The sequence below is a fragment of the Plecotus auritus genome (assembly GCF_963455305.1).
Source record: "Plecotus auritus genome assembly, chromosome: 9".
NCBI lineage: Eukaryota > Metazoa > Chordata > Mammalia > Chiroptera > Vespertilionidae > Plecotus > Plecotus auritus.
Genome location: NC_137783.1, coordinates 86,813,998 through 86,838,013, shown reverse-complemented (window position 1 = coordinate 86,838,013; position 24,016 = coordinate 86,813,998). Strand labels below are relative to the sequence as shown.

Here is a 24,016-nt window from a genome sequence, read left to right as displayed (position 1 = left end):
GTTGCGGGCTCGATCCCCAGTGGGGGTTATGCAGGAGACAGCCCATAAGTGATTCTCTCTCAATGATGTTCTCTCTCTTCCTCTCCCGTCTTCTCTGAAAATCAATAAAAATATACTTAAAAAGCACACACACACCAACAAACTAGTAACACCTTTTGTAGGAAATAGAATGATTTTAAACACTTAGACTTGGAGAGTATAGATTAATTTGTCTCAGAGGGTCTTGATGTTTTATTTTATAACAAGCTACACAAGTTGTCTTTTTTTTTTCTATGAAAAACATTGAAATTTGATTGGCATGTATAATCAGTTTTCTGTTAATACAAAAAAAGGGCCAGGGGAACCGCATTTATTCTGGTTTCACCCTACCTTTGATCAAGCCTTTACACATAACTTCCTGACTCAAGGACACACCAGGGATGGAGGAGCAAGTTCGGCATCACTTTGGGGAAGCACTCAGCCAAAACCAGAGATTGGGGCACCCTGTAAAACAACTGAGCCCGTGTAGTCACTAAGTCAGTGACTTGGGAGAAGAAGAAATAAAGGACCAGAGAACTATTCTACATTGAAAGGGACTTAAGAGACTTAAGAGACATAAGTAAGTGCAATGAGTAGATTTGGCTAGGATCCCAATTTGTAAACAAACAGAAAACAAATTTGAAAGGTAATGAATGGGAAATTTGAATATACACTCACTTTTGATATTAAAGAATTATTAATTTTGTTACAAATAATAATTGCCTTCTGGTAATGTAAGAATGTCTCCCCTCCCTGTTCCCTTCCCCAGATGGGTACATAGGAGGAAAGTCCTTTAATCTCTCTCAGGGTCAGTTTCTACATCTATAAAATGAAGATGATTATGGTGGAGGATTTTGTAGGGTTAATGAATAAAATAGATTAGCACAAAGTCTGGTCAGGTATTATGTTTTGCTAGTATTATTGCTATACTAGTAATTATTACTATTGCTATATGAGTTTCATACATCATTTTAATCCTAACCCTAGCTTGCCCTTTAAAACTTTAGTGTTTCCCTTTGTTTTTCTATTAGTGATCATATTAGTGTCTTGTCAGTCAACACTGATGGTTATCCTAGGCGGCCTGTTCCACGAGCCTTAGACATCTTGGCCCTGATCACCTTTTTCTCTGTGCGCCAAGTTCTATACCAGGCCCAGTGACTACCTTGAGTAGGTGCTTAATTATTTGTTTAATGAATTAACTCTACTCTGTAAAACTTACAGCAGAAAAATTAATCTTTATTGAAACACTTCTTAGTGGTACTAAATGGTAACAGACTTACATTGACTAACCTGTGGGGCGAGGATCTAAAAGCGGCCCCTCCTCTAGCACTGTAGTAGTGGTCTGGATTTCTCACAGGAGTGTTTCACTCACCAACTTGTTGCCCACAATCAGGCCCCTTCTCTTCCCTCTTCCTCAAAAAGTCCTCTTGTGGCCATTTCTTTTTCATCACATGGTAACCTCTTTATAATGTGAGAAAGAAATCATACTAGAATCCCTTACAGTGTTTTGCACATAGTAGGCAGTTGCTAGATGTCAAAAGAAGACTGTTTTTGTACCTGAAATGTTTTTGAATATTTTGATGAGGAGTGGGGGAGTTAGGAGAATATTCAGTGTAAGAAATGATTTTTTTTTTAAAGTAAATAGAGAAACAGTTGTAGATATGTTGTAGAAGCCTATTATTTATAGACTAGAGGCCCGGTGCATGAAATTCATGCATGGGGGAGGGGATGTCCCTCAGCCCAGCCTGCACCCTCTCCAATCTGGGGCCCCTCGAGGGATGTCCGACTGCCCGTTTAAGCCCGATCCTGGTGGAGTTACCTGAGGGTTAAGCCTGGTGGGATAGGGCTTAAACGGGCAGTTGGACATCCCTCTCACAATCCAGGACTGCTGGCTCCCAACTGCTCGCCTGCCTGCCTTCCTGATTGCCCCTAACTGCTTCTGCCTGCCAGCCTGATCACCCCCTAACCACTCCCCTGCCAGCCTGTTTGCCCCTAACTGCCCTACCCTGCAGGCCTGGTCACCCCTAACTGCCCTCCCCTGCAGGCCTGGTCAACCCTAACTGCCCTCCCCTGCAGGCCTGGTCCCCCCCAACTGCTCTCCCCTGCAGGCCTGGGTCCCTTCCAACTGCCTTTGCCTGCAGGCCTGGTCGCCCCCAACTTCCCTCCTCTGCCGGCTTGGTCACCCCTAATTGCCCTCCCCTGCAGGCTTGATGGCCCCAACTGCCCTCCCTTGCAGGTCTGGTGCCTCCCAACTGCCCTCCCCTGCTGGCCTGATCACCCACAACTGCCCTCCCTTGCAGGCCTGGTCCCTCACAACTGCCCTCCCTTGCTGGCCATCTTGTGGTGGCCATCTTGTGTCCACATGGGGGCAGCCATCTTGTGTGTTGGAGTGATGGTCAATCTGCATATTACTCTTTTATTAGATAGGATAGAGGCCTGGTGCACGGGTGGGGGCCAGCTGGTTTGCCCTGAAGGGTGTCCTGGATCAGGGTGGGGGTTCCCTTGGGGCGTGAGGTGGCCTGGGCGAGGGGCCTGTGGTGGTTTGCAGGCTGGCCACGCCCCCCTGGCTACCCAAGCAGAGGCCCTGGTATCTGGGGTTTATTTATCTTCTACAATTGAAACTTTGCAGCCTGGAGCAGAGTCAAGCCTTCCGCTTGCTCTGGGGTGGCAGCCATTTTTTTTTGGATTTATGTATCTTCTATAATTGAAACTTTGTAGCCTTAAGCAGAGGCCTGGGCCGGCCAGAGTGTGCGGAAAGCTCGGCTTCCTCCATCACTGGGGGCAACCCTAGCCTCCTGCTCTTTCCAGCTCCGTGGCTGCCGCCATTTCTGTTTAGGTTTATGTATCTTCTATCATTGAAACTTTGTAGCCTTGAGTGGAGGCCTAGGCCCTCAAGGGCAGGCGGAAAGCTTGGCTTCCTCCATCGCTGGGGAAACCCAAGCCTTCCTCCTGCTCTCTGTGGCCGTAGCCATCTTGGTTGGGTTTATTTGCATATTCGCTCCTGATTGGCTTTGTGGGCGTGACTTGTGGGTGTAGTGGAGTGATGGTTAATTTGCATATTACTCTTTTATTAGATAGGATGCCAAATATTGATTTGGTTATAAAGATTATAATGCTGCAGAGGCAACTATTTACATGTGTCCTTTATCTTGAATATTAGTAACTAGAGGCCCGGTGCATGAAATTCGTGCAGGGGAGGGGGAGTCCCTCAACCCGGCCTGCACCCTCTCCCATCCGGAACCCCTTGGGGGATGTCCGACATCCTTCTCACAATCCGGGACCACTGGCTCTTAACCAGCTTGCCTGCCTGCCTGCCTGCCTGATTGTCCCTAACCCCTCTGCTGGCCTGATCTCCACCTAACCCCTCCCCTGCTGGCCTGATGGCCCCCAACTGCCCTGCCCTGCTGGCCTGATGGCCCCCAACTGCCCTGCCCTGCCAGCCTGATCACCCCTAACCACCTCTGCCTCGACCCCCACCACTGTGGCTTTGTCAGGAAGGAAGACGGTCATCCGGAAGATGGCCAGTTGACCCCGTCTAATTAGCATATTACCCTTTTATTAGTATAGATTGGGGGTGGTGGGTGGGAAAGAGACATTTCTTTAATGATAGTTTGTCATTCATATGTGGAAAGAACTGCTCTGGCTTGTTTGCTCAGTGGTTAGAGTGTCAGCTCTTGGGTTTGATTCCCAGTCAAGGGCACATATCTTGGTTGCAGGCTCCATCCCCGGCCCCTGTTAGGACATGTGTGGGAGGCAACCAATTGATGTGTCTCTCTCACATTGATGTTTCTCTCTCTCTCTCTCTCTCTCCACTCCTCTCTCCCCTCCATTCTCTCTAAAAAAATCATTGGGAAAAATATCCTTGGATGAGGATTAGAAAAAAAAAAAAAAGAACTGAAATTCATTGAAATAACCAGGAAAATCTAGATGCTGGTATTTCAGATGCAGTCTGTTCAAAGCCTCACAGTACTGTGATTAATGAGGTAAATGTTTAAGTTTGAATCTAACAGCTAAGTGCAATCTTTGTTTTAGGTTTTAAAGGATATCTATATAAAGGATCTGATATTAGGCTAAAGACTTAAATGTAACTCAATAATTCTAACAGTTGTGTATTTTTTCCTCATTTTTCAGTTGAATCAATGTTGTGCATTGGTATTTTACCTATTGTTGCATAAGGAGAGGTTATGATTTTTATCAGTGAGAGTAATGTGTGTGAAGCTGGCAAACAATATATTCCCTATATAAAGTGATAATGTTGCAGAATTACTTCTACTGACTACTAACTACTAAAGATAAGAGTAGAAATGTTATGTTACAAATAAAGTGAACATGTGAAAACTATTTATTATTGCATTTCAGGTTTGAACATTTTGTTTTCCTTTCATTTAAGAAGACCTGGAGGGGGGTTGGGGGGGGGTGGGGGAACCCTGCCTATTGCAGTCAGTGCCAAGGTCAGTTCTCTAAATTTTGTCTGACTCTTGAATTTAGTAACAAGCATAGAGGCAATGAGGAGGCAACTCTCATTGGTAAATTTAAAGGAAGTATGTACTTCTGAACTTAAGAGAAAGCTGTTTGTTAAGACCTAGACCTAGTTTGAGATCTTTTTGAAAAGTGTTTATAATTTTCTAAAATGACAAAATTAAGACGAGGAAACACAAAATAAAAATGGCAGTGACTTTTTCTCTCTCTTAAGTTGGATTATCTTAGAGTCCTCTTTTTAAAAAAAGAGGTAGCTTTTATTGTATAATTTTAGATTCGTTAACTGGGTTATGTTTTGTCTGTGAATTTTAGCAAAGCGATTAAAAAACGAACTATTGACCTTTGATAACTAAAATGCTCTTGGATTTTTTGTCAAGTGCAGGATACTTAAACAATCTTGTTTTAACATTTGAAAGTTTGGAATCCTGAGAAATACATTTTTATGACTTAAAAATAACTTCAAATTGCATTTTTTCCCCCTGAGAAGGATAAAATAGATATATTATGACTGTTTTCTTTCCTAATTGAGTTTATTTGTGTGATAGACTTTAATAAAAATGCTATAACCTAATTCAATTTACTAAAGCTGTAAGGATTAAATATTTTGCACAGCGAAGTATGCTATACAAGTCTTTTAAACTATTTCTAGAGCTGTTAAAGACTTAAAAAGTGTAACTAATAAAGATTTCAAAAGTATAACTAGTGTATAGTCTGAGCGTGCATATGTTGAGTGCCCCTGCAACCCCATCATTTTATAAGCCCCCTTCTCTTGTTCCATTTTGTAAACATGAGTTGCTTATGGCTTATGCACTGAAAATGCCGCCAGGAAGTAGGGTGAGCAAGACTTCTTTTCCCATGACCCTCACTTTAATGTTGTTACTTAGAAATGCCTTGATAACCACATTCATTCCTGACACACCCCACCCCCAACACACACACAACTGCTAGTGCATTTGACCCGTAGTCCAGCTGCAGCCTTTGAAAGCACTGGTGGTGAAGGCTTTTACCTAAAGCAGTGACTATCTATGAAAAGATTTTGTGTGTGATTTTTTTTTTAAGGTTCAGTTACTTGGTGTCATCCTGAAAGCTAAAAGTTGATTTCTGTTGTGTTTTTCTTTTAATTTTGGACTAACTAAAGCTAGTATGTATGTGTGTGTGTTCATTCTTTTTGTATGATTTTTGGAACTTTTCCTCTGACAATGAAATCTAAAATTATAAAAAATACTTTAGATTACCTTATTCTATGATTTTATCTTGAATATTATTTTATTTATTTATTTTTGTTCATCCTCACCAGAGGAGGATAATTTTTTTTATACACACACACACACACACACACACACACACACACACACACACACTAGTGGCCCGGTGCATGAATTTGTGCACGTTGAAAGTAAATAAATTAGAAGAAATATTTTAATATCGCTATTCACCCTTTCTCTATAATAGAAGTGTCAGCCAATTTCATGATTGACAATGACAGATTGAAACACACACATGCGATTGGTGCCAGCAAGAGCTTTGTATGTATCGCACATGCGTGAGTCAATTTAGCCCTTTATATATATAGAATGAACTTGCTTAATTAGACTTGCTTTTGGATGTAGCTAAACTTTTTCAAGCCCAGTGAAGCACCAACTTCTCTTTCAAGTAATTGTCAGCAACACAGCAGATTATTATTGTAGATCACGCAGGGAGAACAAAGGGTAAAATATTTAACTGATGCAGTGTTTGACTATATTCTGTGCATTGAGAAAACCTGAAGTCATTTTCAAGGTCCACCATTTCTTACTTCTTTTCAGTCGGGTCAAGTTTCTAAACTTTCTAAATCTCCGTTTTCCAGCTAATGAAAAGAAAATAGGATTCCACCGAGTGTCGTATTTACCTACCCCAGGATTTCTGTGAGGATCAAATGAGATGAGGCATGGGAAAATGCTTCACAGACATTTGTTTAAAGTGTGAAATGTTTGCACCTGGCTATAAAGCAAGTTGTGTTCCTGGGCTGAAGAAACTGCAAGGAGGCTGGTCATCGCTAGGGAGAAGAAGCTGAGTGTTGCTACGTGACGTCATTATCCAGTGCCCACAGCAACTGTTTCCGGGCTGGGCTGGGCTATGGGCCGCATTTTGTGCCATGGGGTCTCGGCAGCATTTGGTGGGGTGTCGCTCCGGGGTGGTGGCGGGGCCTGTGTCCTACTTGGGGGAAGCCAAGTGTTGCTTCGTGGGCGTCAGATCTGTGGTGCCGTTTCTCTATGTGCATCATGGCAGCTCCTGCGTTGAGCGTCTGCCCCCTGGTGGTCAGTGTGCATCATAGCAACTGGTCAGATGGTCAGACACTTAGCATATTAGCACTATACACACACACACACACACACACACACACATATATATATATAATTTTTTTTTTTTTTTTAAGAAAGAGAGGAAGGGAGGAAGGGAGAGGGAGAGACATTGATTGGTTGCCTTCTGCATGCTCCCTGACCAGGGTGGGGATTGAACCTACAACCCAAGTACATGCCCTTGACTGGGAATCGAACCTGTGACCCTTTGGTGCATGGGCCGGTGCTATAACCACTGAGCACACTGGCCAGGGCTTGAATATGAAATTTTTAAAAGACCACGTTATGCTGGTCACCATCCATCCTCACCCCCTTCCATTCTTATATGGTACACCCAATATTTTCCTTTGGGACAGAATGGGAGAGGAACATTTACTTAAAAAACACTGAGGCTCTGAATTTCTCTAATTTTCCAACCAACACTGTGCAGTAAGCAGTGGCATTCTTTTATCTAGAGAGAAAATTGAAACTGTGAGAAAGAGTTTAAGAAATTTGCTCAAGGTAACACAATGCTAGTCAGTCATGGAACTAGGGTTTAAGCCCATCTCTTCTTTGCTACTTAACGATATTTCTGTTCAAGAGGTGAACATTAACCTGAGCTGTAATCTAAGGGGGGCGGGGGCGAGGAGAGAATGGTGGGTGGGGAGGAAAAGTGCCTAGGAGGCAGAGTTTTATATGGGTGGTTCCTGAAAGAGGAGGCCAGGGCCAGAAAGTGGAGATAAGGGGTTGGGTAGATACACTGCTCCTGGTAGCTGCCCCGTCTGCTTATTCTTGTGTTCCAGTGTCTCACTTTGCTGCCCGAGGGAAGATTCTGCCACTGCTATAGTTTGACACAGGGTTGGGGGAACCTTTACTTAACTGGAGTATTAAAAAATATATGTAGACCACCATAAACTAGTGAACAAAAATAGTTCCAGAGACATAGAAGCATCAAATGGACCATCAAACCTCAGAGGGAAGACAGGGTCGGGGGGGGGGGGGGAGGGGTAAGAGATCAACCAAAGGACTTGTATGCATGCATGTAAGCATAACCAATGGACACAGACAGTAGGGGGGTGAGGGCCTGTGCTGGGGGGGGGGGGGCAGGAGCGGGCTGGGAGAGGTCAGTGGGGGGGAAAAAGGAGACATATGTAATACTTGCAACAATAAAGAATTAAAAAAAAAAGAGTAAATGGAGTACTTGTCTTATACTTCATTTCCCCTGTCCAGAGGAGTCAAAAGCTGACAGGGTTATGTATGAAGTGTAGTTATTCCTGGAGTAAGGACATGAGGCCTCCTTCCAATCCGGTGGGCTTGAGTCGAAAAGCAGAAAAAGCCACTGGCCAGGTAGCTCATTTAGAGCATTGTCCCAATACATCAAGGTTGTGGGTTCAATACCCACCCGATCAAGGCACATACAGGAATCAACCAATGAATGCATAAATAAGTTGAACAAATTGATATTTTTCTTTCTCCCATCCTTTCTGTAAAATCAATCGATAAAAAACAAGTTAAAAAATAAAAAAGCAGAAAGATTTGACTGGAAGGCTACTTTGCAGACTATATGATATGCTAAGAGAGAAGTAAAGGAGAAACCTATTTTTCTTTTTTTTAATTAAAAAAATTTTTTAAATTATAGTTTACACTTAATATTATTTTATATTAGTCTTAGGTACACAGAATAGAGGTTAGACAATCATATACTTTACAAAGTGTCCCCCCTGGTATTTCCAGTTCCCAGATGGCACCCTACATAATTATCACAATATTATCCTATATAATAAAAGGCTAATAATGCAAATTGTCCCCTAGACCGGGAGTTTGACCAGGGGGCAGGGCCAGCTGGCCAACCATCTGCCACCCCTCCCCCTGGCCAGTCCCTCCTCTGATAGGCCCCCCCACCCTGATTGGGGGTGGGGCTGGCCGGCCAACCTCCCACATCCCCTCTTCCCAGCCTGCCCAACCCGATTGGCCGTGATCAGGGTGTGCTGGCTGGACCCCACCCATGCACGAATTCATGCACCGAGCCTCTAGTTGACTATATTTGCTGTGGTTGCCAAAGGGGGAGCCTTTGGGGGAACATGTGAAAAAGGTAAAGGGATTAAGAAGTACAAATTGGTAGTTACAAAACAGTCATGGGGATGTAAAGAAACCTTATTCTTACAGTTAGTGAGATGTGACACCTCCTTATAGCCACAGGCATTGAAGGTCAAGTGTGTGTGACTAGGGGGGTGTGGGGTAAAGGAAATTCCACTGTGGACCATTTCTTGTTAGGCATGTCCCCCCCTGTAAGTGACCTCTACACATGCCTTGACTACTCTGTGCAGCCCTAGCCTGGACTGAAGAACCTTGAAGGCCTGGCTTCCTTGTCCTGTCTCAGTTAGTAGGAATCGAGGTTTTGGCACACTCCTGAACTGCTTCAATCCTAAATGAAAGTGTTGGAGGACCCGTGCTAGGGAAATGTGGACCTGGAAGCAGATTTCTCTGTGGAAGACTTTTTCCCCAGGGTGTTTGATTGTAAAAGTAGTGATTAATTTGGTAAAATAACTTAGTATGAGAAGTACTTAGTTTAATCTGACAATTGTTGTTTTGTCCTCACCTGAGTTAGAGCAAGCAGCCCTTTGCATTTGTACTAGTGACTGCAGTGGGCAGTCTGGCATGCCCAGGCTTAGAGGGAAATCTATAAGGTGGTCTGCTTTACCTGAGACTTCCAAAATCTGCCTGCTTTAGGGTGTTTGTTTGTTTGTTTGTTTTTTATGAAAAAATAACTTCAGAGGAAATGTTAATTATCTCTTTAGGAAAAAAAAAGTGAAGGGCAACTGTTCTGAATGGAACTGTTATCAGTGAAAGTGGAGTATCCCTTTCCCCACTAGTGCTGGGGTCAGGTCCTTATGATATCTTGAGAAAAAGAATTTTATGAGACTTGCAAAGGGAGGATGAGTGATTTTTATCTGGGTGGAATTACATCCCTATGTTTGCAAAGTCCCATTTCCCTTAATCCAGTCCTGGAAAATGTGCAGCTGGGGATTCAGCAGAGCTAGAAGCAAAGCCAGCATCCAGAGTTTCCATCCCATAGTCTGATGTACCATCAGGCTAGTTCCAGTCCATTAGTCCATTGTGTGTGGTGTCCACGTGGCTGTGGGCCATGTGGGCAAAATACAGGAGCGTGAGAGCCTTGCAAGCCAGGAGATGGGACCAAGAGGCAAGAGAGCAAGAGCAAGAGAGAGAACTCCTTTGTTTAGGGACGTAAGTACCTGACATCTTCCAGCACTGGCAGGGGCCATGCTTACTCTGGCCAGTGCCCTGTTCCCAGCTGTGACTGACATTTAAGCACCTTCCCTGTGTCACCCAGACTTTACTGGCATGCATCTGAATTGCAGCTTTCGGGCAAAGCTGCACTGACGGCATGCCTGTAAAATTTGGGCTTCCCTTTGCTCCTTTACAGTTGTTAATAACCAGGTTTACTAGTATTACAACAGGATCAGAACTATAGCTGGTCTTCTCCCCTTTTCTTGCCCTAAACTCCTACTCATGCTTCAAACCATCTTCTTCTGCCGCTTTCTCCCCGTGGATCAAATACTATCACCACACTGATCCTATTTGATACAAATAAGCTGTTTATTCCTCACTTGGCCATTGACTCCAGGGTCAGTGATGTCTTGCTTCTTGTGTTACAAATAGGTAGTCCTTGGTATTATAATGTTAACTGACTATTGTTGTGGCACTAGAAGCATTGTTTTCCCTCATTTCCTTTGAAGCTTTGAAAGGAAGCTCACCTAGGACGGAAGTGGCCACACATGCAGGGACCACAGCTCCCAGTTGACTGTCGCGTGGGAACACAATGCAGGAGCAGTGAGTGGGTTCGAGATTCCGAGGGCTTTACTTTTCAGTTGTCGGTTTTACATAGTTTCAGGTATGTAACCTGTGGCTGGTGATGGTAATATAATTGAAGTGCTTTCAGGTTCCTTAGGAAGAAAAGTGTTTTATACTCTTAAAGCAGATGATCCTATTAATTAGAAAGCTTTCTGGGTTGAATTACTGAGCACTCGTTACATGCCAGGCACTCTGCTGGTGATGGCCATTTTGAAGGGACCAGAGGTATCTCCTGTGGTCCACTTCCTGTGGCCCGTAGTAACTTGGCACATAGGGTCATGTAGTAAATTAATGCCAGTGGAACTGGGACGACAACCCCTGGCTTCTGCCTTTCCATTTGTGTGTAAGTAATAATCAGAAGTAGACATATTTTTAAGACCTGTAAGGCACAAATGTGTACGTTAGATGAGCATTTCAGTTGTCAATCTTAAACTTTGAGTTAATTCATTTTAGAACTACTTGTTACCACATGATAAAATGAGTATAAACAAAATTTAAAGTGGTTAATTTGGGAGACTTTAAAACATTTTTTCCTCACTGAATTGGTAAGATTCCTGGAGCACCTCACCACATGTGTAAATATATGTTTTCATTAGTCATTGTAAGAAAGGGCACTAGTAGATTATGGGGGAACATGAAAGAGCTATTCCTCAGTTTGGAACTGAAATATTGAGCACTAACCTAGCAATCAGACATACTGAAGAACTTTAGTGGGAAAGGAAAGAGCTTTAAATAAAAGATCTTTCATGTAACAAGTGCTGACTGTGTGATTTTAAAAAGGTGCAGCCTGTCGAGCATGGCCTCATTTCCTCTGAGAAAGAAACCGGTATTTAAGCAGCTTTGAGTTTAGGCCATGTTCATCTTTATGCTGATTTCTCAGTAGCTCTCTTCTCCTTGGCTGAGTTCTAATCCTTACTTGTAGGCAATTAACTGTGAAAACTCTAGTCTTTGATTACTTGATTCAGGTTAGCTTCTTACTGCTTAACAGTGAAATGCATAACTGGGAAACATTGATTTATTTTCAGATGTATAAAAAATTTGATTGTTTCTGTTGATGATCTTTTAGTTTCGGCATATTACTTCCCATACGTTCCCACAAAATTTGATTGTTTCTGTTGATGATCTTTTAGTTCCGGCATATTACTTCCCATACGTTCCTAAAGGAGAGGAGCGGAAACACATTGCATTCTAAACACCTATTCCTCTGTCCCCTTATGACTGTTTACGGTAGAGCTCCATCCTGCCTATTGCAAGCCAACATTTCTTTTAAGTTATTTTAAAATGTATTCCATAATCTGGTATTCTATAATATTTTTTTTCATTTAATAATAGTAATAAAACATGTGCTTAAGCTATAATTCCACTGGAGGATACACATATTCTATTTTAAGAAGGCCACTATTAGAGGGTCTTACTCTATGCTTTTAGTTTTATTCAACTGTTTATGCAAACTAATAAAGGCCTTGTATGTACCAGGTCCAGATCTGATTGTTGAACAGTGATAAAAATAGGCAAAAATTTGTGTTTTCATAGAAATATATTCTAATTGTCAAACAAAATGAGTAAGAGATGTCATAGGATCACATGGTTATGCATGTTACTGAGAAAGATGAATGAGGGAGGTTATGTGTAAGAGAGAGAGAGAGATAAATCTTAGGGGCTGCTATGGTTTTGAATACTTGCCTGGGAAGATCTTACTGAGATGGTGACATTTGAAGACTTGAAGGGACTGAGGGAGTGAGGCTATATTTAGATAATTCAAGTACCAGTTTTTTCTTAACTTGAGGAAAAAGCATTTCATTTTGAGTGAATTCTCATTTATTTTAGTGTTTTTTAACTAGTGGGTATATTATCAGCATTTATTTTGCACTGCCTTTGAGTAACCTGGAGTTAATCTAAGTTAGGAAGTTTGATAAATTGACAAATTCTCCTCATATCTAATTGATTGGGTTGAGAGAAGGTAAGTCTTCAATGTCTTGAATTCTGCAAAATTTTTCACTTTTCTCTAGCAGTCAAGTTGTCTGACATTCCCAATTCACTCCGGTTTCTCACTTTCTAAAGTGTCTAGATCCGTGGTCGGCAAACTGCAGCTCGCGAGTCACATGCGGCTCTTTGGCCCCTTGAGTGTGGCTCTTCCACAAAATACCACGGCCTGGGTGAGTCTATTTTGAAGAAGTGGCATTAGAAGAAGTTTAAGTTTAAAAAATTTGGCTCTCAAAAGAAATTTCAATCATTGTGCTATTGATATTTGGCTCTGTTGACTAATGAGTTTGCCGACCACTGGTCTAGATGATAGAAGTGGGATCTTTGTAGACAGAGCCATGTAGAAATCGCATATTGAGTAAATGAACCTATGTGGGAAAGTTTTGGTAAAAGGAACTACTTTGTTAATATTTAATAAACTCATTAATTTGTACTTAACTGTTTTAGGACTTGTTGCAGTTGCAACTGATACAGGGTTAAAATTTACCCTTGCTTAAGCAAATTATTCTCCACAGGTAGTGCAAGTTTATAGCACAAAGCTTTCTTTGCAGATTAATAGTCAGGATATTTAGGAAGAAAATCTCTCAAGCCCTTTAGAAACTAGCATTTATATGTAAGTGGTATGCTGATTACATATCAGCTTTATTACTCAATAATACTGAAAACCCAAGGACTTTTATTTGGTCAAGACTTCTTGGTTCAAGGGGCTGTGATTAAAGAAATGCATTATTTCATTAATCTAATAATTTAGATGTTAAATAATTCTGATATCCAATGTAACTTTTTGTAATGTTGCTATTGTAGTAGTTATTAGTCACTCAGTAGGCATGATTTCTAGGGATTCTCATAGAGAAGTCTAGATATACCCTTCACTATTCTGATGTAACATAGGTTACTAAATTAATTAGCTGAAGATAGTACTTAAACCCACACCCAGAAAACAGGCCTGTGGCAACTAGCGCACAAACTGTTTCATTTGGCATAAAGGTCACTGACCTTGAATCAGTGGCTGGCTCCTGACACTGCACAACATCAGGACTGACTATGAATCTTGGATTTTAGAGAACTTTCTAGACTTAAAAAGTTATGATCAAGGGAGCCTGTGGGGCAAACAATACACACAGTTTCATTTCTCAGTTGTATATCTCTTCTCATGAATCTTCATCCTGAAAATACAGAAGACCCCAGTACCTTGTTCATTATCTGGGGAACCCTTGTTCAAATGCTGTCCAGGAACCCACTGTTTGGGCATTTCTAGGGGACGCGGGTGGCTTACATAAGCACACAGCTGCGGGTAGCTCCCTGGGGCTCTTGTTTTACACAGAAGCCTCTGCCAGAAACTAGTCCAGGAGACTGGGTGGCCTGAAGGCTTCAGGCCATTTGGATGCTCAAGAATGAGAAGCTAAGCTAGGGAGAACTGATTTCTCATTTTACACTCTGATGTCAAATATTTCCTGAACAGGCTGTTGATGGTGTTAGGTTTCTGTGGCATTCAAAGATAGGAAAAGGTGATTGAGGATTGTGTGCTGTTGGTTTCATTCTGTTATTAGCTCCTTGAGATTAGTGATAATTCTTAACAATGTCAGCTGCCCCAAAAGATGCCATACTTCAAATGTGAGTGAAGCATAAAAGATGGAGAGTTTCATGGACCCAAAGTTGTACAGTATTTTTATTTTAATATCTCTAAAATTGGGTAGGGGGTCTTTCTTACCATTTAGAATTTTAGAATGTATGGGCTATGGTAAATGAAAATTATAATTAAAAATATATTAGTTGAGAAACTAATATTAATAGGTTTTGAAATAAACCATAAATACCAAATAAGGAGAACTGAAAACCACATAAACTTTAAGTGTTTTAATTGAATGGTGACTTAATCATAGGCTGGCTACATGCTGTCGAATAAAAGCCTCATATCAATTGTGTGTATCATTTATATGAAAAGTCCCTTGATTTGTAGCAATAAAATAATTAGAGACAACATGCTTTCCAGAGTGTGGGAAGCTCTAGAGCCAGACTTACTTGCATGAGTTGACACAGTTGGACTTCCTCAGTTCTGGCTGTTAAATAAAAACCTTAGCCTTTCAGAATCACAGCAGGCAGCTACTGACTGTAGAGGTCACTGAAGTATGTGCACGTTGGCGCTCAAGCAGGATGGCGTTTATGTGAATGAATTTTCGTTTTTGGAATAGAAGATTGAGATTTATTTTTTGTTTTCTGAAGACTATAATTAATTACCCCCAAATAAAAAATAATCCTTTAATCATATGATATGTATCTTCTTCAAAGCCACTTACGTATTTTTATAGTGACCATTCATGTAAATATACACTGAGTGGCCAGATTATTATAATCCCTGAACGCATAATAATCTGGCCACTCAATGTATATCCTATATAATAAAAGACTAATATGCAAATTGTCCCCTTGACCAGGAGTTCGACCAGCAGGCAGGCTGCCCAACCGCCCATGTCCCCTCTCCCTAGCCAGGCTGGCTGGACCCCACCCATGCATGAATTCATGCACTGCGCCTCTAATATATATACACACACACATATACACACACACACACACACACACACACACACACACACACACATATATATATATACACACACACACACACAAACACACACACACACACACACACTGAGTGGCCAGATTATTATGCATTCAGAGATCATAATAATCTGGCCACTCAGTGTATAATACACAAGAAATTAAAATAGTTACATGATTGAGATATAAGATCCATAAAAAAGGAAGGATTTTATTTTTAAAGTGAGAAAATGGTAAATAAGAAAAGGAAGATTATAAATGACCTGGCAAAAACAATTACTTACTACTGAGCTAAGCCCAGTGTATTAGAATTGTAGGTATAAGAGGAATATTTATTTAAAGTGGTATAGAAAGGTTGATGTGACACGGAAGCTTAGGATTCCAGCCCTGGTTCTGTTGCTGGGACAAATCACTTAACCTTAGTTTCCTCATCTGTAATATGGAGATAATTATCTACTCAGTCCTGTTTCCCCTGTGGGGGTTCCAGTGAGGTCAGGGGTATAAATTTGATTTGAAAAATCTCATCATGTGTATTTAAAATGGTGAGATGGCCGTAGTTAGTCAATTTATTAAAAACAGACCACTTGGAATTAAAATCAGATCAAAAAGTAATAAAGTATATCTCACTAAAAATCATCATCTCTATTGTGATAACTTAAAGATGGGGTGAGGGGTTGGCTATGGAGATATATGAATGAAATCTACAATGTTAAAATGTGGTTTTCCTGAAATCTCAAAAATTGCTTCAGTGCTTCAAAATGGGATAGGACAGCAGAAAAATGAACTCTGTCAATATGTAGGATAAGAAGTTTATTGAAAACAACTTACAAAAAACATTGCGTAAATGGAGAATAGTGATCTTTGTGCTCCTACTTCCCGGGCAGCCCAGGCTCGACCGTTTTACAGTGTCGTTCTTTTCTTTCTTTTCGGAAAAACGAGGCATGGTGCCAGCATACTTCTCATGTCGTCCAAGACAGAGGCTTATGTATTCGCCTTTCAATTACTATTCATTATAAACTATTTCCAATCTTTAAGAGGATGTTAGTCATATGAAAAAAATCTTTGCAATAACCATAGTGGTCATGGATGGCCATGACGCTACGTGACACTGTACATTTGTATTTGGCTAAAGAAAATGAGTAAAAACACAACAGTGAAAACTCAAATGTTACTATCACAATAAACACAGCCAAAGCTGTACTCGCATTTTAACTTGTCATTCTGTTTAAATCGTGCTTAGAAAATTGTTGGAGGTTCATGTATGTTAGCTTGCTAAGCTTGTTTCTTTGGCTGGTTAAAGATTTCATTGTGGGATCTAGGAATGTTTTAAGGAATGCTGGAATGCAGATATCTAGCCACTGCGATGATTCTTGAGAGTTTTCATATCTCAACCATTGGAGACAATATGAGTGTTGTAGCACTTGAATGTTGCATGTTGCTAAACAGCCGATGGGAAAATGCACTTAAGTAAATGGTAAACTTACCTTTTGGAATAGAGGCAATTGACTGTAATGATGTTTGTTGTCACTTTAGTGTTGGTGGGCAGGCACAGAGAGGGAAGCTTAATGTAGGTCTAGTAACTGAGAGCCAAGAATGACATGTCTTTCTAGTCCACCATTTCCTCCTGAAAAATAATAGTAGTTACAACGTGATGGTTTATCCAGCTCTCATTATGTGCTGTGCTGGTTTCATGTGGTAATCACAATTGTATGAAGTAGGCATGTTAATACTATCTTCATTTTACAGATAGGTACATTGTAACTTGAAGAGCCTAAGTAACTTAACTTGTCCACAGAGCAAAAAAATTGTCTAACTAGTAGTCTGACACCAAAATCCTTGCTCTTGTATTTCAGGGGGACCTCTTTGTATTAGAAAATGATGCAAAGAAATAAAAATCTTCACTTGCTCTCTTCTCTAATGATTGAAGTTTGCAGAACTAAAAACAAACAAACTGGCAACTAACTGCTCTCCCCTTCGAACTTAATTAGACCACCAGAATAATTTTTAGAGTAGGGTTTCTTCTAAAGCAACGCTGAGATTTTAGGTCAGCATCTGAAATTTCTGGGCTGCTTTTTCAGTTTCCGTGTCTTTGCTTTTTTGCCCAGCTTGCCAAAAATCTTAAAGGAAAGAGCCATTCGATTTGATCTCATCTTCAGATCTCATTGATTTGATTTGATGTCCAGATGGTTAGGCGTGTGTTGGCGGGCTCGGTTTTCCTTTGCTCCTCATAGCATCTCTTATAGCTGGAGGCAAGCCTGCCTCTAACCACCTGGCTTTTTATCTCTGATTGCTCTTTGCCAGTCCTGGAAAGGCCTTAGTTTACCTTTCCTAAATACAGCCTCTATTCCTGCGTGCTGCTCTGTTAATGGACAGCGTCCTATGCTGGATGCAGTAAAGACTGGAGAGCTTTTGTTGTCCTCCATGGACTTTCATGTTCGATGAGTGTTATGGGACTTAGTTACAAGTAAGTAAAATAATATAAAAAATTGTAGGGTATATCAATAGACATTCAAAGAGGAGGTAGATCATAGTACTGTAGCACTTCTCAAAATTTTCTATCAGCCGAGGGGAGAATAGACATGGCTTGGCCCAAACTGACTGCCTCAATGGGAGGAACAAGATATAAGATAATTCATATGAATTCTGCTTTACCCACAATATGTGCATTTAAAAAATGTTAAACAGTATAAAACTACTTAGCTTCCTTTTCCCCAATTTTCTAATAAAAGTTGTGGCACCAGGAAGATACACTAACAGTACCCATTGCTTTCTGAACCCCTGGCCACTGCTGTGCATGTTAAGGTGTGCCTGTATTCGGTATCTGAAAATCAGCACGTGCCCCGGTGGGTTTTTTTTTTAGGGTGCATTTCAGGTCAGTTAATGTAGGGAGGCAGGGCTTAAAGGCTCCTTAAAAGGACGAAAGGCAGCTACATGCATCATCTTCAGATACAGCCAGCGGCTCTTGTAAGGTCTGATACATTTTCTCGGTGCTGCTGTGAGTACCGTACGCGGTACTTCTTTAATTGAAGACATGAAAAGGTCATAGCAGAGACAAGGGCTGTGTCCAACACCGAGAGTGACTAAGTGGATGTTGAGAGAATTCAAGTTTAGCTTGATTTGTTTGGTTGGAATATTGAGGGTGCAAAGGGCAGTTTGAGAAAAAAAAAGATGGTCCTAAGAACAGGGGAAAGATGATATGCTTACATTGCCTAGTAGGGAGCAACTTAGTGTGGTACTTTTTAAAAAGGAAATTAAACTAGTAAACTAGTCAAATTATGGTTTAACCACAAATGTATTTGGTATATGATACCAAGAAGAGGTTGATGATGGAAAAGGAAGTAAGTTTTAAGAGTTGGCACTAGGCTGATATGAAAGATAAGGTAAATACCAAGTGCTCTTCCAGAGTTGCCAGCTTAAGTAGACTTCAAGTAGTCCGGAGAAAAGTGGGCTGGAAGTGAGGCTACAACACTAAAACACTTTCCATCACCGAGTCTGTTAATAAGACTCTAAGTTGTAGATTCCTGGCAAACATGGGGAAATGAGTGATTAGACTGGGGAAGAGGTCCTGGGTGGGCAGGGAGACCAGGAAGCCCAGATAACATGGCAGGCCATCCCTGTGTTGCCAGGAAGCTTAGGAAAACTGGAAGTCCTCCTTCACGTAGGGTAACACTATTTTCCAGTTAAATCAAAATAAGGCAAGGATGTATTTTAGGAAATTCCAGCATCCAAACTGAAAGGACCACTTAGGAGTTAACCTACATACAGATACCAATAATACTATTTAAAAGAGAACAAATATTGAGGTACAGCAAGGTGGCTAAACCCTTGGGAAAGAGTTTGAGGAAGAGAAATCTCAAGGGAGGCAGCAAAGGAATGCTTACTGAGGCCGGAAGAGAATCCTGAGAAACTGCGTTGTGCTATTGTTTCCTCATTGCCCCCCTCCCCGCCCAAGTTTTTCCCCAGGGTAGGAAGACTGGTAGTTTATTTCATGCTTTGAACTTTCTATTTTTAACTTGGATTGTAGCAATAGTGAAGTCTTTGTGGTTTTTTGTTTTTAATTTTCATGGAATTTGTAGCTTTATAGAAACTGTGGATAAAATCTGGCCAAGTGTTGGTTCCTGTTTGTTGTTTTTAGGCCAGAATCTTCTGGAACTGTTTGCCAGACACATATCATTTATGGGATTGCAGACTGTTTGGTTTTTATGAGAAGCCAGCCCACTATTTTCACTGAAGCTCTCCTGAAGATGGTAACTTAATGCACAGATTAAATATGGTATGCTCACAGTCAAGATATTTCATATTCTGCATTTGCCATCATAATAAAGAGTGGTTTAATAGTTAACATTTGTTGAGAACCAGCATTTCAAGTTTCCCTTCCGTACCAGACACTGTGCTAAGCCAATTTCATGTAATATTCATGACAGTCTTGCAAGGGATTAGTATCTTCCTTTCGTACACGAGGAACCTGGGATTCAGAGAAGCTAAGCGCTTGCTCTAGCAGTAAGTGGTGGTCCCTAGATTGATGTACATGTCTGACTTTTGTGCATACTTGGTCCATGACATGAAATAAAGATTGATTCCAAAGAAGGACTTCATCCCAGATCTGAGCACATTCATCATGGAAGACTTCAGTTTATCACCAAAGATGAATGCTTTGATTTATATGCAGAGATAAGACCCTGTATACATATCTGGTGTAGAACTTAATGAGGCCATGTAAGCTAGGCTAATTTGTTTTACCAACTTTACAGTGACAAAACAACCATGTTGTTCCACCCACAGTACCGCAAGTTAACTTAGTGGCTTAGAGTAGTCTGTGCTTTTTGTATTTCCAGGGGCAGGAAGAAAAACATTGGAACCATTGGCCTCTGATGGTCTCCCTTGACCTCCTGTGGACATAGCTATTACTTCATGGCAGCTTTTCTCATGGCCTTTAAGGAAAAAGAATTCCTTAAAGTCACTCAATTAATTTCACTTCAGCTCAACATACATTTACTGAGTGATGATTAGTACCAAGCTTTGTCCTGAGCCTTCTTTATAAAGACTCTCTTCTTTAATTGTTAAAATTGGACAACAAAGATTTTGCAGCCATTTATGTAAAATATAAAATAAAGTGGGCATTTAAAAACTTGATTCAAGTCAGAGCTATAGAAATGATTTTTATTGACAAGTAGTTCTCATTGTGTTTTTCTTACATTTTGCCATACACACTATTCTTTTCATCTCACTTTTCTTCATCTAGCAATCTGACATTAGTAGTTCTCTTAGAGAACTCTATGAACATAACTAAAAAGCCACAGCTTATTTAGTAATTCCTTGACATATTTTGCTGTGTACACTATTTCTTTTTTATTAAGTTAAGGCTTGCAGTTATACTCATGTGTATTCCCAGTACCATAAGCATTTCTGTAACTTATCTATAGTGGATCCTTACATTATGAAGGCCTTGGTAGTTGATGTACACTTTTCTCTTTCTCTCTGGTCCCTCTGATCTCTTTTGTGTATTGAACGAACTCAGAATGAATCTGTAGGCTTTGCTAGAAATAAATGATAAGAGATTTAATTCAAGGGTCTTGGAGTTTGCAAACTGGGAACACAGCTAGGCAAAATTCCAGGAATGTTCCAAAGAAGAAAGAAAAGTTACAAGTTCTGATAGTTAAAAGTACATTCTTGAGAATTATCATTTCTGCATTCTTAGCCCTAGATTGTCCAAGATGGTTATCAGTCAGATGTCAGGCAGTCAGGATGATGGGTATCAAGAGGTCTGGTCACGTTCCAGTGATCTGGATGTCAGATAGATGTACATGTGAGCCCTTCAGGGAATCATTGGAAGGTTACCTGGAAGTCAGATGTACATATATCCAGACATTCATGCAGGACTGGAAAGTTCAAAAAATTTAAGTTCCCAAGCTAGTTAGAACAAGAATGGAGTCTTTCCTCATGCTGTAACCTACATAACGTTAATAATTTTAGCAGTTTGGTTAACATGACACTTTTATATATTTCTTGTCTTTTCTCTTTCCTCATATGTTTGCTTTCAATTGGGCACTAAGGACAAAGAGACATGAAGAATATATACGTACCTTCAGGAAGCTTAACACCTATAACATTTTTCAGCTATTTCGTGAGATTAGAAAGCATTTTCTTTGACTTTTAGCATGGTGTTTTGTAATTACCATTTAATATATGCTTGCCCTAGCTCATTGCATGCTAACAAGTCCTCTCTAATATAGTCCAGTAATGGAGTCTTACTATCTTATAGTTTATACAGCAGGTAAAGGATAAGGTAGATGTTGTCCAAAGGTCACACCTTCCTTGGTTTTAATGCCATTGGTTTTGGGGAATTAATATGGTATGCTTTAGAAAGCATAGAATTTGGGAAGTGTGAGATCTCTCCAGGTTGGAGTAGTACAGGTCTTAGCTTCTGGGCAAGGTAAGTTATTTAAGTTTTCAGAGCTTCAGCCCTGATAGCTTTGTGTGAGAATTTAAGAAAATATTAAATAATTTTGAAATGGTAAAACATCTTACCAGCACTATTGCTATCATTGTAAATGTATATCAAAGCTACTTGTAAATAGTAAAACATCTCTATTGTTATTATTGTTTTGGAAAGTGGATAACCCATATATTACAAGGGGCTGGAAAAACCACATTAGGGGCTTACACAGAGTGTGACCGGGAAGAAGGGAAGGTGAAAGGCACCTGGAAGGATGGAGTATTTGCCCACCTTTCAGAAATACATGGTTTCAACGATTGAGTTCCTGTTGTATATAAGATATGGTGTGTAGAATACTTGTCAGTATTCACAGAGGGTACAGTCTCCTTTAATACACTATTTTAAATAAGGTGGATAAATCATATTTATGGATAACTGGATGAAAGGTGAAATAGAGAAAGCACAGCAGGGGAGTCACAGCATATAGCCATATAGCGGGAAGTGTAAAGGAGATTAAGGAAGGCTTTTGGAGGAAATGGAGTCCTGAGAGAGATGTTGAAAGAGAGCATGGGAGAAGAGTATAACTCAAGAAGGTGGAATAACAGTGTAAACAGAGGTACAAGAGACCGGATGGTTTGTTTGTGGTAATAACCAGTAGCCCAGCTAGGTGTGAGTCTTGGTAGATGTGGTTGGATATGTAGGATATGCCTTTTTGAAGATTCTGGACATTTTCTTAATGTGTCTTTGTCTAGTCACTAGTCCCTAGTGCATTGTCACCTCTTTCAAGTCCCGTTTTCGTTAATTCCTTTGAGTAGCCTTCCCTGTGCACTCAAGCAGATCGGATTGTGTCTTTATTTGCTGTCTCTGTGCAGTGTGGTTCAGTGGGGATTCTGGAGCCGGGTTCCCTGGGTTGAAATTCCAGCTCTATTGTTTATTAACTTGCGCAGCCTCGGTGAAGTTATTTAACCTCTGTGCCTCAGTTTCTTCATCTGTAAAACGGGAGTGATGATATCTAATTTGAGTGGCTGTCGTGAATATTAATGGTTTAATTTACATTAAGTGGATGGAAAAGTATCAGGCACATAGCAAGTACTATCTGTGGTGATGGTGTTATTAACCTCTAGTGGAGACTTTATCAATTGATCTATGATAGGATTTACTTACATGGCTCATGTCCCTACTGGGTTATGTCTTTTTGGAGGGAAGGTATATCCTGTTTTTACTTTGAATTCCCGTTGCCTTGTACTGTCTGCCTTCTGCATGATAGTGTGAAGGTAATAATTCTACATGAAGTCTCTGTAGTCTTGCTTAAGTCTAATCCCAGAGCAACTAGATTTCAAGAAGGACTGCTTTATACCAGTGGACTGGCTGGTTGTACTTGTTCTGACATAAATATAGCTCACTTCCTTAGCACACATTGTAAAAGTAACTCTATTAGCGATTCTGACATAACAGATAGACTCCAGCTCTTAAGTGTGTGTATAAAGGAGAGCTATAATTAAAATTTACTGCTTTGTATTTCTCTAATGAAATGAAGTTTTAGTGTTTCATTAGCATCATATAAACATGTGTGCTACAGGTTAACCCTTTGATATAAAATCATTGCAGACTAAAGCCCAGTTTAATTTTTTCCAAGTTATAATATGAATACATATGAAGACATCTTATGCTTACATTGCAGATTAGGCAAATGCAAAGGATGTAGTGTGAGTGGTACTTGTAGCATTTTCACTATGCACAGTCTTGTTCTCTAGTAAATGTTATTCCTTTACCTTCACCATAGAATGGGGCCATGGTGGTTCTGACTGGGATATTTCTCGTGTTTGTCCTCAATTTCTAATAATTGTGTAGAAATAGGGAGAAAGAGACACGTTTACTTAAACTAGATTTCTTCCTTGTGATGACTTGGTCACTTGATCGTTTTTTTTGCATTTAAGATAAAATGTTGATTCTATCATTGCACAATTTGATACTTGAATATTCAACAACAAACTTTAAAAAACTTAAGTTTTAAATTCAAGGTCTATATAATCACATGTGATTCGATTTTATTTAAATGGTTTTAGAACCAGTACATTGATTTTGTACATCTGATCAATGCTTAGAAACTTTAGATTTAGGAAATAGTTGCTTCATGTGGTTTTTAAGCCAATTAAAAGTGTTGGGTTTTCCAGGTCAGAATTGCACACAGTAGGAGCCAAGATTAAAAGCATGAGCTGGATCCCTCATTTTGCAGCTTGGTCAATATTACTGCCAGAAAATATTATAAGTTATTTACCTTGATAATACTTTTGATCTCATCAAATTTGTTTTGCTTTTTTTAAAAGAAAAAGAGAAAAATTAAAGGTAA

The 24,016-nt window shown here is 40.3% G+C and overlaps 1 protein-coding gene across 1 annotated transcript in view; it reads left to right on the top strand.

Moving 5' to 3' along the window:
* ARHGAP42 (Rho GTPase activating protein 42) overlaps positions 1 to 24,016 on the top strand; it is a 264,851-nt gene that overhangs the window by 39,659 nt on the left and 201,176 nt on the right. The window lies entirely within an intron of this gene.